At 35.8% G+C, this 11,537-nt stretch overlaps 1 long non-coding RNA gene across 1 annotated transcript; it reads right to left on the minus strand.

Moving 5' to 3' along the window:
- Positions 1 to 827: 827 nt before the first annotated feature.
- On the minus strand, positions 828 to 8,573 carry LOC148780453 (uncharacterized). Its single transcript, XR_016040726.1, has 2 exons — positions 2,620 to 8,573; positions 828 to 1,209 (listed from the first exon to the last, which is right to left on the minus strand). It is a non-coding gene; the product is annotated as an uncharacterized LOC148780453 (long non-coding RNA).
- Between the last annotated feature and the right edge of the window lie 2,964 nt (positions 8,574 to 11,537).

Consider the following 11,537-nt stretch of genomic DNA (forward strand, 5'->3'; position numbering starts at 1 on the left):
AACTGTAAATTAGAAGTTACTAAAAAAGTTCATGGTTTATGTGTTTGATAAACTCCCTGGGAAGTTAAGAAGTTCCTGGCTTCTGTGTTTGATAACCTCTTGTGAAGTTAAGAAGTTCTAGGTTTCTTGTTTGATAACCTCTTGGGAAGTTAAAAACGAATTGAATATCTTTATTGGATTAGCTTTAAATGATAGGCCAGATGTAAATGTTAAAATTGAGATCTAGATATTTATTTTTTATTAATTTATAGAATATTATTTTTGGAATACAATATCAATTGAAAGCAAAGTACGTTGGATATAGAGAGAGAGAGAGAGAGAGAGAGAGATTGAGTTTTATTGATGTGTGAGAGAAGCGTCCTAGAGAGAGATACATTTGTACACCAATTGATGCAAATGTTCCATGATAAACTTTATTGCACCTTCAAATTAAAGTAGTATACTGCACAACCTCAATTTAATTAAGTTTAAACACTAATCTGTAATAGTTTAGACATACATAATTAAAAATGCAAGAACTAAGGAATCAACCCATTCAAACACACATGCATAATGCAAGCAGTAAAAAAAAAACTCATTCAAGAATAACCCATAATAACTTGAGTACTACTTACATTTAGCACTGATGCATCTGTATCCCGGCCTAAAAAATATATGTCATTCACAAGTCACACACACGACATTTGTGTGCTCTCTCTCTCTCTCTCTCTCTCTCTCTCTTTCGCTAAGATTATAATGGCACACAATATTTGTATGTTATCTATTAAGACATTTGTGATGCATGTCAAGCAACATTCACAATTCATGCATCCATAAAGAAAACCATGTACAAAACCAGCCCATTCAATAATAAGTTGTAATAGTTTAAACATACATAATCCAAAATGCAATAGAATGAACACAACATTCGACGAAGACTCTAAATATTTAGCCACAAAATAAGGTCCATATGAAATGTAGAACAAGGTTTAATTACAAGTACTAGAGACTTAGGTAGGCCTCCCACAACTACATTGCCATGGCATCTCGCAGACTGACACCAACGTCATGACCAACATGCCCTTGAGTCAATTCCGAAAAACCATCATCTCCATTAATTACGAGTTGACTCTCAACCCTCCTTCGAAAACGCAGCTCTCTTCTGTTATCGGCTCCCCATGTCATTGTGATGTAGTTGTGCAATATTATACATGCAATAACTACATCAACCTGTGTTCGTAAAGGACATTGCATTTGCTTTCAGCATTTTATTTACAAACAGGAAGCAAGGTTAGCACTATATCTCAGAGAAACTAGTAAAAAACCCAAATACAAAAATAAATATATTCAATAAGAAAATGAAAATATTGGAAATTCATGCACATTTTGTTTGCATAAAAAGATATAAACAAATCCACATCATAGTTGTATATCTTAGAAAAATTATATCAGATTTCATGAACCCATAAGCATTATTCATTAAAAAAACGAAAGGTAACAAACAGAGCATGGTAGCTACAACATTCATAATTTGAGCTACGTAAAATTCAACAAACTCAAACATAAAAAAAACAAGAAGAGATCTTTGCCTCAATATGAAGGAAGAGCTCAAAGAAGAGATAATGAGAGAAAAATGAAGAAAATTAGAATCAATAGCATACCTCAAGATAAATAACACAGAGAGAATAAGAGATCTTTACTTCAAGAGCTCAAGAACAAACACAGAGATCAACAACACAGAGAATAAGAGCTCTTTGCTTCAAGAGCTTAGAACAAACTTAGAGATCAATAGATTTAAACAGAGCTCAGTAAGAAATGTATGTTCCATCTAAAAATAACTATAAACAAAGATCAGAGCTCAGAGTAAAAAAAAAAGAACAAACACAAAGATCAATAGATTTAAGCAGAGTTCAATAAAAAGTATATGGTCCATGTAAAAATAACTGTAAACAGAGATCAGAGCTCAGAGCCCAAAATAAAAAAAGCAAGAACAAACACAGAGATCAATAGATTTAAACATAGCTCAATAAAAAATATATGATCCATCTAAAAATAATTGTAAACAGAGATCATAGCTCAGAGTAAAAAAAGCAAGAACAAACATAGAGATCAATAGATTTCAACAGAGCTTAATAAAAAATGTATGTTCCATCTGAAAATAACTGTAAACAGAGATCAGAGCTCAGAGTAAAAAAAGCAAGAACAAACACAGAGATCAATAGATTTAAACATAGCTCAATAAAAAATATATGGTCCATCAGATCAGAGCTCAAAGTCTTGCCAAAAAGAAAAAAAAAGCACAAAATTATATAAACAATTTCTAGAAATTGCTTGCCAAAATTCACAATTTACAATTGGGACTTCTACAAAAGCAGGACCATGGAGAAGGAACCCACAAAATCAATAATAACAAATAAATACAGAAAAATGGAATAATGCAAAAAATAAGGAAACCCTATGATTCCATAATATGGGCAACCTAGAATTTCTCCCATATATGATAAACCAAATCAAGCATTTTTAGCACTAAAAAAAGCGATAACAACCAATATAACAGGATCTTAGAAGATCTTCGCAAAGAGAAACCCTAATTTTTCGAGCAAGAGAAATAAGTATATAAGAATAAATAAAAAAACATACCTGTTAATGGAGGGTGGGAGGTTGGTGATTCAAGCCCAGGAACAATGGAGCTCGACCTACTGATGATTCTCCCAGCAATAGATTTTTCGAGCTCTTATTGGGGTGGGGGGGGTGGGTCATAAAAAATGTTCCAAGTTTAAGTTCCGACCCTTAGGTCGGAACTTTTTTTTTAACACGAGATTGGAACATGAACAGTTCCTTGAAGTTTTGTTTGAAGTTCATTTTTTTTATCAAACACGAAACTTGAACAGTACTAAGAAGTTCTCAACTTCCAAGAAGACGCTTCCTGCTATCAAACACGCCCATTGAGAGAGAAATAGCCTTTCAACTTCACAAGTTACCACTATTATATATAATTGAAAGTGAAGGATTATGTGATGCAGTATAAAATTTTCCGGCAAACAACACTCCTGATCTGCATCATTATGACTATATGTGTTTTATGACACTTAATAATCACATGAAATATGATAATGGTAACCCTCTAATTTCAACAGTCGAGCTGGTTCATGGTGGCTTTTTTGTTCCCTATAAAAGAACAATGAAACTTAATACTGTAGCCAACGGATGGGAGCACGTCTATCCACGTGAAGTGCAAAATGAGGGGATTAAGTATCATTTATCAATGTGAAAATAAAAACCCACTTCATACTCTTTATTAATGAGACAGTATAATCTTTTCTCAAGACCATAGCTTAAAAAGGATATTACTTTGAAAGACTACCAAGTAAATAAAAATATAACAATTTTCCTCCACTTACTTCAAAATAATGAAAAAACATTAAGCATCCATGTATTATTTGCATCCAAAGGGACATCTTCTGATTTGAACCTTAACTTTGTGTACATATTACAAAGCCCATCAAGCTCGATGTTAGTGTCTAGCATCATTTTGTTTTCAATATTTTATGAGCATATCCTTGTATTTATATTTTATAAGTACTCTCTAGACAAGTCCAATCTAATAGTATAGGCACCCAGTTTTTAGCTAAGGGAATTTTAGGTGCCCAAACCCTAAATGAATAGGACTTAGATCTAATCAGATTTTCAAGCCAACCCCTTGGACTCGATTTCCAGCTCACCAAAACACCCTGATCCCGCCTAAAATTCCACTACGGATCATACTAGGCTAGATAGTCCATAGACCACCACAATCCCATGATCCGTACACCTTAACCACAAGCCTAATGTGCCGTAGAAGTCTCATCATTAGGAAACCCAACTAATTAACATCGATCCACCTATTTAAACTTTAAACCTCCTAATTATCCCAAGCCATTATGAAAACTTCCCTAATTAGGCTAAACCCACCTTCTAACCTTCCAAAATTGCGGAAGCTCAATATTAAAAGACTTCCCAAGTTCCAACACTCTTAGACCTCCCTTAATCATACATTCATGATCCAAATCTAAAACTAAGCCCTCTAAAAAAAAAAAAAAGTTTATATATAGGCTCTAAACAAACAAATTAGAGCCTACCTCAAAACTTTCACAGGAAGAGGATGTTTTGATGCCCAAATATCTTCAAATTGACCATTTCGACATCAAGATACATGGATATGAGAAAAAAAATGGATATCAAGTTTTGGAAATAGTGCATCTTGTAACTAATTTTTGGACGCCAATTTTTAAGATTTTCAAGTTTTCATAGATATGCTCTATCTACACTTTTTTTGAAGCTTTAAATTTTATAACTAAAGATGAAAATATTATTTAAGGCTATCACAAAACTGTTCAGTATTGAAACCATATTTCTCGATACTATTTGAAGGTGGACTCTAATTTGATTGTTTAGTGCTCGGCTCTATACAAACCGCACCCAAAATAAAATAAAAAATTGAATAAAGGGCATTCAATCTCATTGGTTGGCCACGCTGCCGCATATTTACATGGTGCGAATAAGGAAAAGAACATAAGTTCCCGATGAACAACCAACAAACTTTATTAATTAGAGGTTGAAAAGGTACAAAGATGGGACCGTTTACTTCAATTTAAGGTGGGTTCGTGACATGCACATGCTTATAGCCCCCGAGGTCCTTCAGTCTTTCTCAGGATAGGCTACCAGTAAAGCTAAAACAACAGGATTTGAGCGGGCCAACACTAGACCGAACAGTGCAGGATAGGCCTAAGGCCCCTCTTGACCTAGAAAATTCAGTTTCCAGCCCCGCCTGAATGCATGTTAATGAGGCCCAAGTCCAAACAAATGGGTTGAGCCAACCACGACATTACATAAAAGGGAATGCTTCTATGTGACCCAACAACATATAAGTAATATGTGACCCCACTTCTTAGTTGCTCAATCTTAATCAAAGGGCTACAATTGTTTATACCACAATGTCACGCCAAACATTGTTTTATTTTTCCAAATTTTTTCTACCAAATATTTTTGGATGAAAGTTTGGGCGTCCCATCATAAAATTAGGACGAACCTGTAAAAAAAACATTGTAAAAATAAATAAACAAAATGCCCTTGAATTTTTCAGGGCTATTCTGGTAGTTAGTCATCAAAAATATTTTATTGTTATTTTATCATGTGCGCCCCTGTTAGATCTATGCATGCTCAAAAAAAAATTTCAAAATTATTTTTAGAATAAAAAAATAAAAAACTATGAGTCATTTAATCAAAATCTAACGGTTAGACTCAAGACATCTCAACCATCTACTAAAATCTGACGGCTGAGACCATGGATCACATATAATATATATGGGTGGGTCACATAGAAAGTCCTACCATAAAATAGATAAAATTTCACTAAATATATGTAAATTAAGAATTAAAATAATTTTGGTGGGGATTGGTCCTGGCCACTGTTGGCCTAGGCCCGCCCTGAAAGTATATTTTTCTACTAGGCTAAGCCTGACCTTGGCCCTGTGGGCTGTAGCCCAAACCTTGCTCAAAACCGAGTCTTGCCCAAAATCCGTGCTTAGGCCCAGGCCCATTAACAGCCCTACATCTTTCTCACTCGTCCATGTATGAGCATGTGACCAAAATTAATAGGGAAGCCCCAAGCATATGATATCTTCACCCCATGGGCATGCTTTTCCATAGTTGTCCGTATCAAGAATCAGGCAGAGAGTGAGACACGGTGCCTCTTCCTGTCCAATGAGAATGAAATTCCAACCACTTTTGTTCGAGTGTTAGTACGGAAAGATTGATTGTTTAACACTTTACTCATAACTTTTGATTTTAAATAAAATGCCCATAAAAGAACACATCATCTTGAGTTCAAATAGTTCCAAATGCAAAAATTGTTTAATAGTTTATCTCTCACGGATATATTGATAAATTCTTGTTGAGATTAAGATTCTTGGCACAATTATTTCGTTTGAGAGATACCTTGTATTATATATAATATTATTTTTAAAAAAAGTTAACTATTTAACATTATACCCGTATAGTTCGACTTTAACTGAAAAATACCCATAGAAAACGCTTACGATTCGGACTACTTATGAATGTGCAAAATGTTGAAGAGTGCACACTTGTGGGTATTTTGTTAATGGTCATAAAAAGTTTAGCAAATTACAGTATTAACTATTTAGCATCTCATCCATAGGTTGCGATCCAATTTCAAATGGTCCATCGTCATTTTCGTCAATTTTCAAGTGACACATCAAAAATGGGTTTTGAAATATATCAAAATATATCTCGAGTAAAATAGTTCGATTCTTAAGTATATTTTTTATAAATTTCCTTTTAATTATTTAACTTTCAATAGTATTAGCTTTTTTGGTTTTTTTTGGCTAAAAATTGTGATTTTTTTAGCAAATTGCTTACAATAAAGTAAAAAGAGCTTATCAAAAAGATAAAACTACATGTATAATTGCCTATTAATTTATCTTAGACAATTTTATGGGTGACGCTCTCAAACAACATATAATTCATTATCAAGATTAATTTTATTAAAACAGTGAACTATCGATTATAATAAACACATTCAAACAAGTCCCAATGGTAAAATTGGCTTGTGGGTTGGCACCCACTTCTAGGGCAAGTGAGAGTGCGGCATATGCTCTCATAGTGCAGTTTGAGTGCACTAGCAAAGGAAGTTGAGGATTGGGGTTGAGGTCGTAATGGTAGCACCACTCGAGCTTCAGCTACCGGTCTAAGTTTTCATTCTCACTTAAATATTCGAAAAACGCTAATTATTTTTAAAACCAAGTAGGGCCTGTATTCCTCACTGATCTACCCAAAAAAAAAAAAACAAAAGAAGTTGATGGACACAAGTGAAGAGGTTGACAGTGTGTGAGTTAGCAAAAGACATTAGCCCGGCTTGAGCATTGCTTGGGGCCCTAGAGGGCCTAGCTCAGCCCACCCAAGATTGGACTGAATGGGCCGTAGTCCAGGACGCACCCTACTCTTGGTCTAAGATGCTCAACTTGGTCCTATTAATAGATTGGGTCAAAAGGGGCTGGGCCAAGTAAATGTTATCTATCTTCTCAAATTCATTGTCGAGCAAGTCTGGTCGAGCCAAAAACCATAGCCTTGATCTGGTTCAGAGGGCCTAGATTATAGAGGCTGACCCATTGTTGGAAAATTAGTTGTTCTAGCCGGTAACTGCCAGGTTAGATGACCGGTTTTGGTTTCGACCAGTTTTGGTGACCAACCTGATAATTTAAAAAAAAAAATTTTAAAAATATAGTAAATTTCAAAAAATAAAAGATTTTGTTTGTAATGTATTTTTAATGTGTTTCATCATTATAAAAAAGATAGGGAAATTATTTTGGTCATTAATATTTATTTTATATTTTTCCATTTTTTTTAAAAAAAATTCAAAGATACCCCTAAACGCAAGTAGACTTTTTTTAAATTTATTATTTTCTTCAGATGTGATTTATTTAATTATTTTTTGGATATATTTTTTATATTTAATTATTTATTATTTAATTTTTTGTATTTTGAACTTTTTTTTTTTTACCGCCAAGGGCTTCCTAATTAGAACGGTTGTTTCATTTTTTGTATAGTGATGGGGCCCGGTCGTGGTGCCAAATTTCCCAAGTAAAAGACGGAAAGACCTCTGACACTGATACTGATGCGACACGAGTCGCGGCGGCCCTCTTTGCGAACTCACCTTAAACAAGTGCAACAAAATCACCCTTCCTTCCTTCCTTCCTTCTTATTTACTATTTACATTACATTAGAGACAGCAGTGGTCCCCACCACGCACGTGATGCACGCCGACCAATTCTCATTCTCATCCACACACTCCCAAGTAACCTATCTCATATGAAATCAGTGGTAAGAATTAAAAAAAATACCAACAAAAAAGCATTTCTCTCAGCCCATGCACCATCACCCGCCGATCCTCCAAATCGACGGCCCAGGCGCAGTGAGCACGGACTAGCGGCCGTGGGGTAGAGCAGGGGTGGTTCGTCTCTGAAGCCATCAACAGCGCCCATCTCCAAATCCTACGGTGGACACAGATTTTCCTGGCGAAAAGAAGGCAACCAAAACTTTACGGGGCCTCGAGCCGCCTTTGCCCTCACTGTGGTTCACCGGTGGCGGAGGGGAGGCAGCTGCGGCGGCAGGTGGGGCAAGAAACGTGAGCCGCGAGCCACCTCTCGACGCACCCGGCGTGGAAGCCGTGGCCGCAATTGGGAAGAACCCTTATGCGCTCTCCATCGCAGAATTCTGTCAAACATATGGCGCACTCCGCCACCGACCCCGGCAGCCCCATCCCCGCAGAGTACACGAGCGCAGGCGGCGCTGCTGCCACTGCTGGGGACTTCTCAGCCGCTTCACCGGATCCGACTCCGGCTCGGCCCCGGCTCTGGGGTTCGCGTCGGGCAAGTAAGTTGACGGCGCAGCGGAGGGCGGCGTTGAGGGCGAGAGCGCAGGCAAGGGCGCAGACGAGGAAGACCAGGACCATCGCCAGGTTCACGTCGAGCTCCCCTGCATTCGAATAGGGGGCCCAGCGGCCCGACGAAAGGGGTTGCTGTTGCTCTTGTTTGGATTGAAGGGGTGGCGGCGAAGAGGAGTGGAAGTCATGAGGAGAGAGTCTGGAGAGATCTTCGGAGGAGAGGAGGGTTCGTCTCAAAGACATATCTCCTCTCTCTTGACTGTGCTGTGCTGTGCTGTGCTGTGCTCTGCTCTGCTCTGCTCTCTCTCCCTCTGTGGATTGTGGTCTCTTCTCTGAGAGTGAAGGTTAGGGAGAGGGTAGTGTGCTCTTTGGGGGAAGGCGTTTGAGGGGGGCATTTATAGAGAGAAGGAGCGTTGTGGAGTGAGCGGGGGACTAAGGGTTGTAAGCTTCGGTGTGGGCCGTGGGGTGCATTTAATGTTTGGAAGGAGAGATGATTTGATTTGGGTTTCCTTTGGGAGTTTAGAATAGAGGATGGGAGTTCAAATTTTCTTGAAATTTCGTTGACCAGTGGTGGAGAAATGAGGGTATGTCATGTAATGTAATGGGAAAGGTTTATATAGAGTCGAGGCTCTAATCAATCAAATTAGAGGCGGTTGGTCGAAAGATGGTGATTCGAATATTAAGTTTTTCCATGTCATGTCATGTCATTCCGCTCGTATGTTTATACGAAATAGTAGGCTAATCTCAAAACCTATACATATATATAAAACATATATCAATATGTTAGTTAAGCGGGTAGAGCCATTATTGTCAAATTAGATACTTGCATATTGAAATACCACAACTAAAAAATTTATTTTTATATTATAGACCTCATTTTAATTTTATAAATTAAAATAAGGGACGATATTCTTTGAATATGTACGAGCACATATTAACAAGACAATAAATTAACAACAAATGCATTAAATATATTGATAAATATATGCATATATAATTATGTAATAAGATATTAATGAAGATTCTTAAACATGTTGATGCCCATGCCTTGAAGGGCTCTTTTATTAATATCATGTTGTTCGCTTTGTCTAACGAAGTAACAGATGCAACATTTACATTTCTAGCTTGTTAAGTGGTACGTAATATATATTTTAGGGGGGTGTGATTTAACGCAAAAGTTGTATAGTAATATAATAAAACGATCTTCAAAAACTATGTTAGAGCCGCTTGTTTGACCTCAATTTTTATGTATAAACTCTTTTCATTCCAATAATCAATCACAAAAGTAAATTTTGAAAACACAACTTAGAAAATGTTTTTTTAGCCCAATTAATATAGGCTTTTTATTTTGATAAGATGCTTAGATCTAGATGTTAAAAGGATTATTTTTCCTTTCTAATTTCTTTAAATGCCTTTATTATCATTAAATGAATAATTTTAAAATAGAAAAAATGATTTTCAATTTGTAAATGTCTAGATCTTGAAATTTACGAAATGAATAGTATAGATTTGTTGTTGGAGGGGCTCATTTTGACCATATCTAGGGTGTAAATTGAATTTTTGTTTTTGTGTTGTAGATTGATTATTAGGATAAAGAAAATGTTTATGCATGTTTTAGGGTCATACAAATGCCAAAAACTTGATTATCTAAAGGTGTGGTTTCATTATATTATAATGACATGGTGACATGATATTATTCCCCACATTTTAAATATAGATATGAGCAATATCATGCAACCGTTGTATAGTAGTATGATGCAACAATGTTAAAAAACCATCTTATGGCCATTTATTTGATCCAAAATTTGAAATATATACTCTTTTTATTCTAATGAACAATCACAAAAAAAAAAAAAAAAAAATTGAAAACTCAACCTAGAAAGTATTTTTTTAGCCCAATTAACATAGGCCGTTCATTTTGGTGAGATGCTTAGATCTACGCTTTAGAAGAATTTTTTCATTTCCAATTTTTTTGGATAGCTTTATTATCATTAGATGAACAATGTTAAAAAAAAAAAAATTGATTTTGAGTTTATAAAGGCTAAGATCTTGAAATTCACAAAATGAATGGTCTAGATTGGTTTTTGAAGGGGACCTATTTTGACCATATCTAGGCTTCAAATTGAAATTTCTTTTTTTTTTTCAGGGATTGATTATTGAGATGAAGAGAGTGTGTGTGTAAAATCTGAAGTCATGCAAATATCACAAATATGGTTTTCTAAAAGTGTTGTTGCATTATACTATGGTACAAAGGTTACATTGGATCATTGCTCTATAGATATACGTTACATTAATGGTGTGGTAGTTGTTATTATTGGTGTCAATACAAATGGTCCTGAGTTTTGACATTTTAAATATAGATATATGTTACTTTAATGGTGTGGTAGTTATTCTTATTGGTGACAATACAAATGGTCGTGGGTTCAAAATCCAGAAGTGAAATAAATTTTAAATGCATAGTGACACTCTGTGTCTAGAAACCAGACACATTTTATAAAAGTACCGACACACCTTGTTGCCACAATATCTTTCCTGATAGGGACAAAGTATCGGGCCTGTGTTTGAGCAGGCATGTCAAGTGTTCCAAGTGCCAACATATGTCAATGAGGATAAAAATGGAGTGTCTATGTAATACCAGTGATATAAGTCATTGACGAACTCCTCACCAACGGAAACTAATCAAATTTATGTTTTTGTTCGCAATGTTTCTTAAATATGTGATACTACAGGTGTTTCAAAACCCAGATCTGTGGGGATAGATCGTCCACCTCAGATCGGTGTCGAATCATCAGGTTATCGATCCGAATCTATTTGATTCACTGATCCAAACAAATATATTTTAACTAAAAACAAAAAAAAATTGAGGTTTATGGGGGTAATTTGGGGGACCTAAGCAACTATAAATAATCTTTAAAATAAAAGAAGTAAAAAATAAAGGCAGAAATACCTTTCAAAACCAGTTTAGTACTTCCCAATTCCCTGTTTGGATTGGCCGTTCCCCATTTGGATTTTGAAGGAGCAAATACCAATAAAATGGGTACGGCACGCTCTGAATTGTAATGTACACTTGTTCCTTGGTGCGAAAGAGCTATGTAGGAGGATAATTTAAATACAAAAA

Source organism: Amborella trichopoda, chromosome 9, assembly GCF_054954075.1.
Source record: "Amborella trichopoda isolate Santa Cruz 75 chromosome 9, AtrichopodaSantaCruz75HAP2 v2.0, whole genome shotgun sequence".
NCBI classification, from domain to species: Eukaryota; Viridiplantae; Streptophyta; class Magnoliopsida; order Amborellales; family Amborellaceae; genus Amborella; species Amborella trichopoda.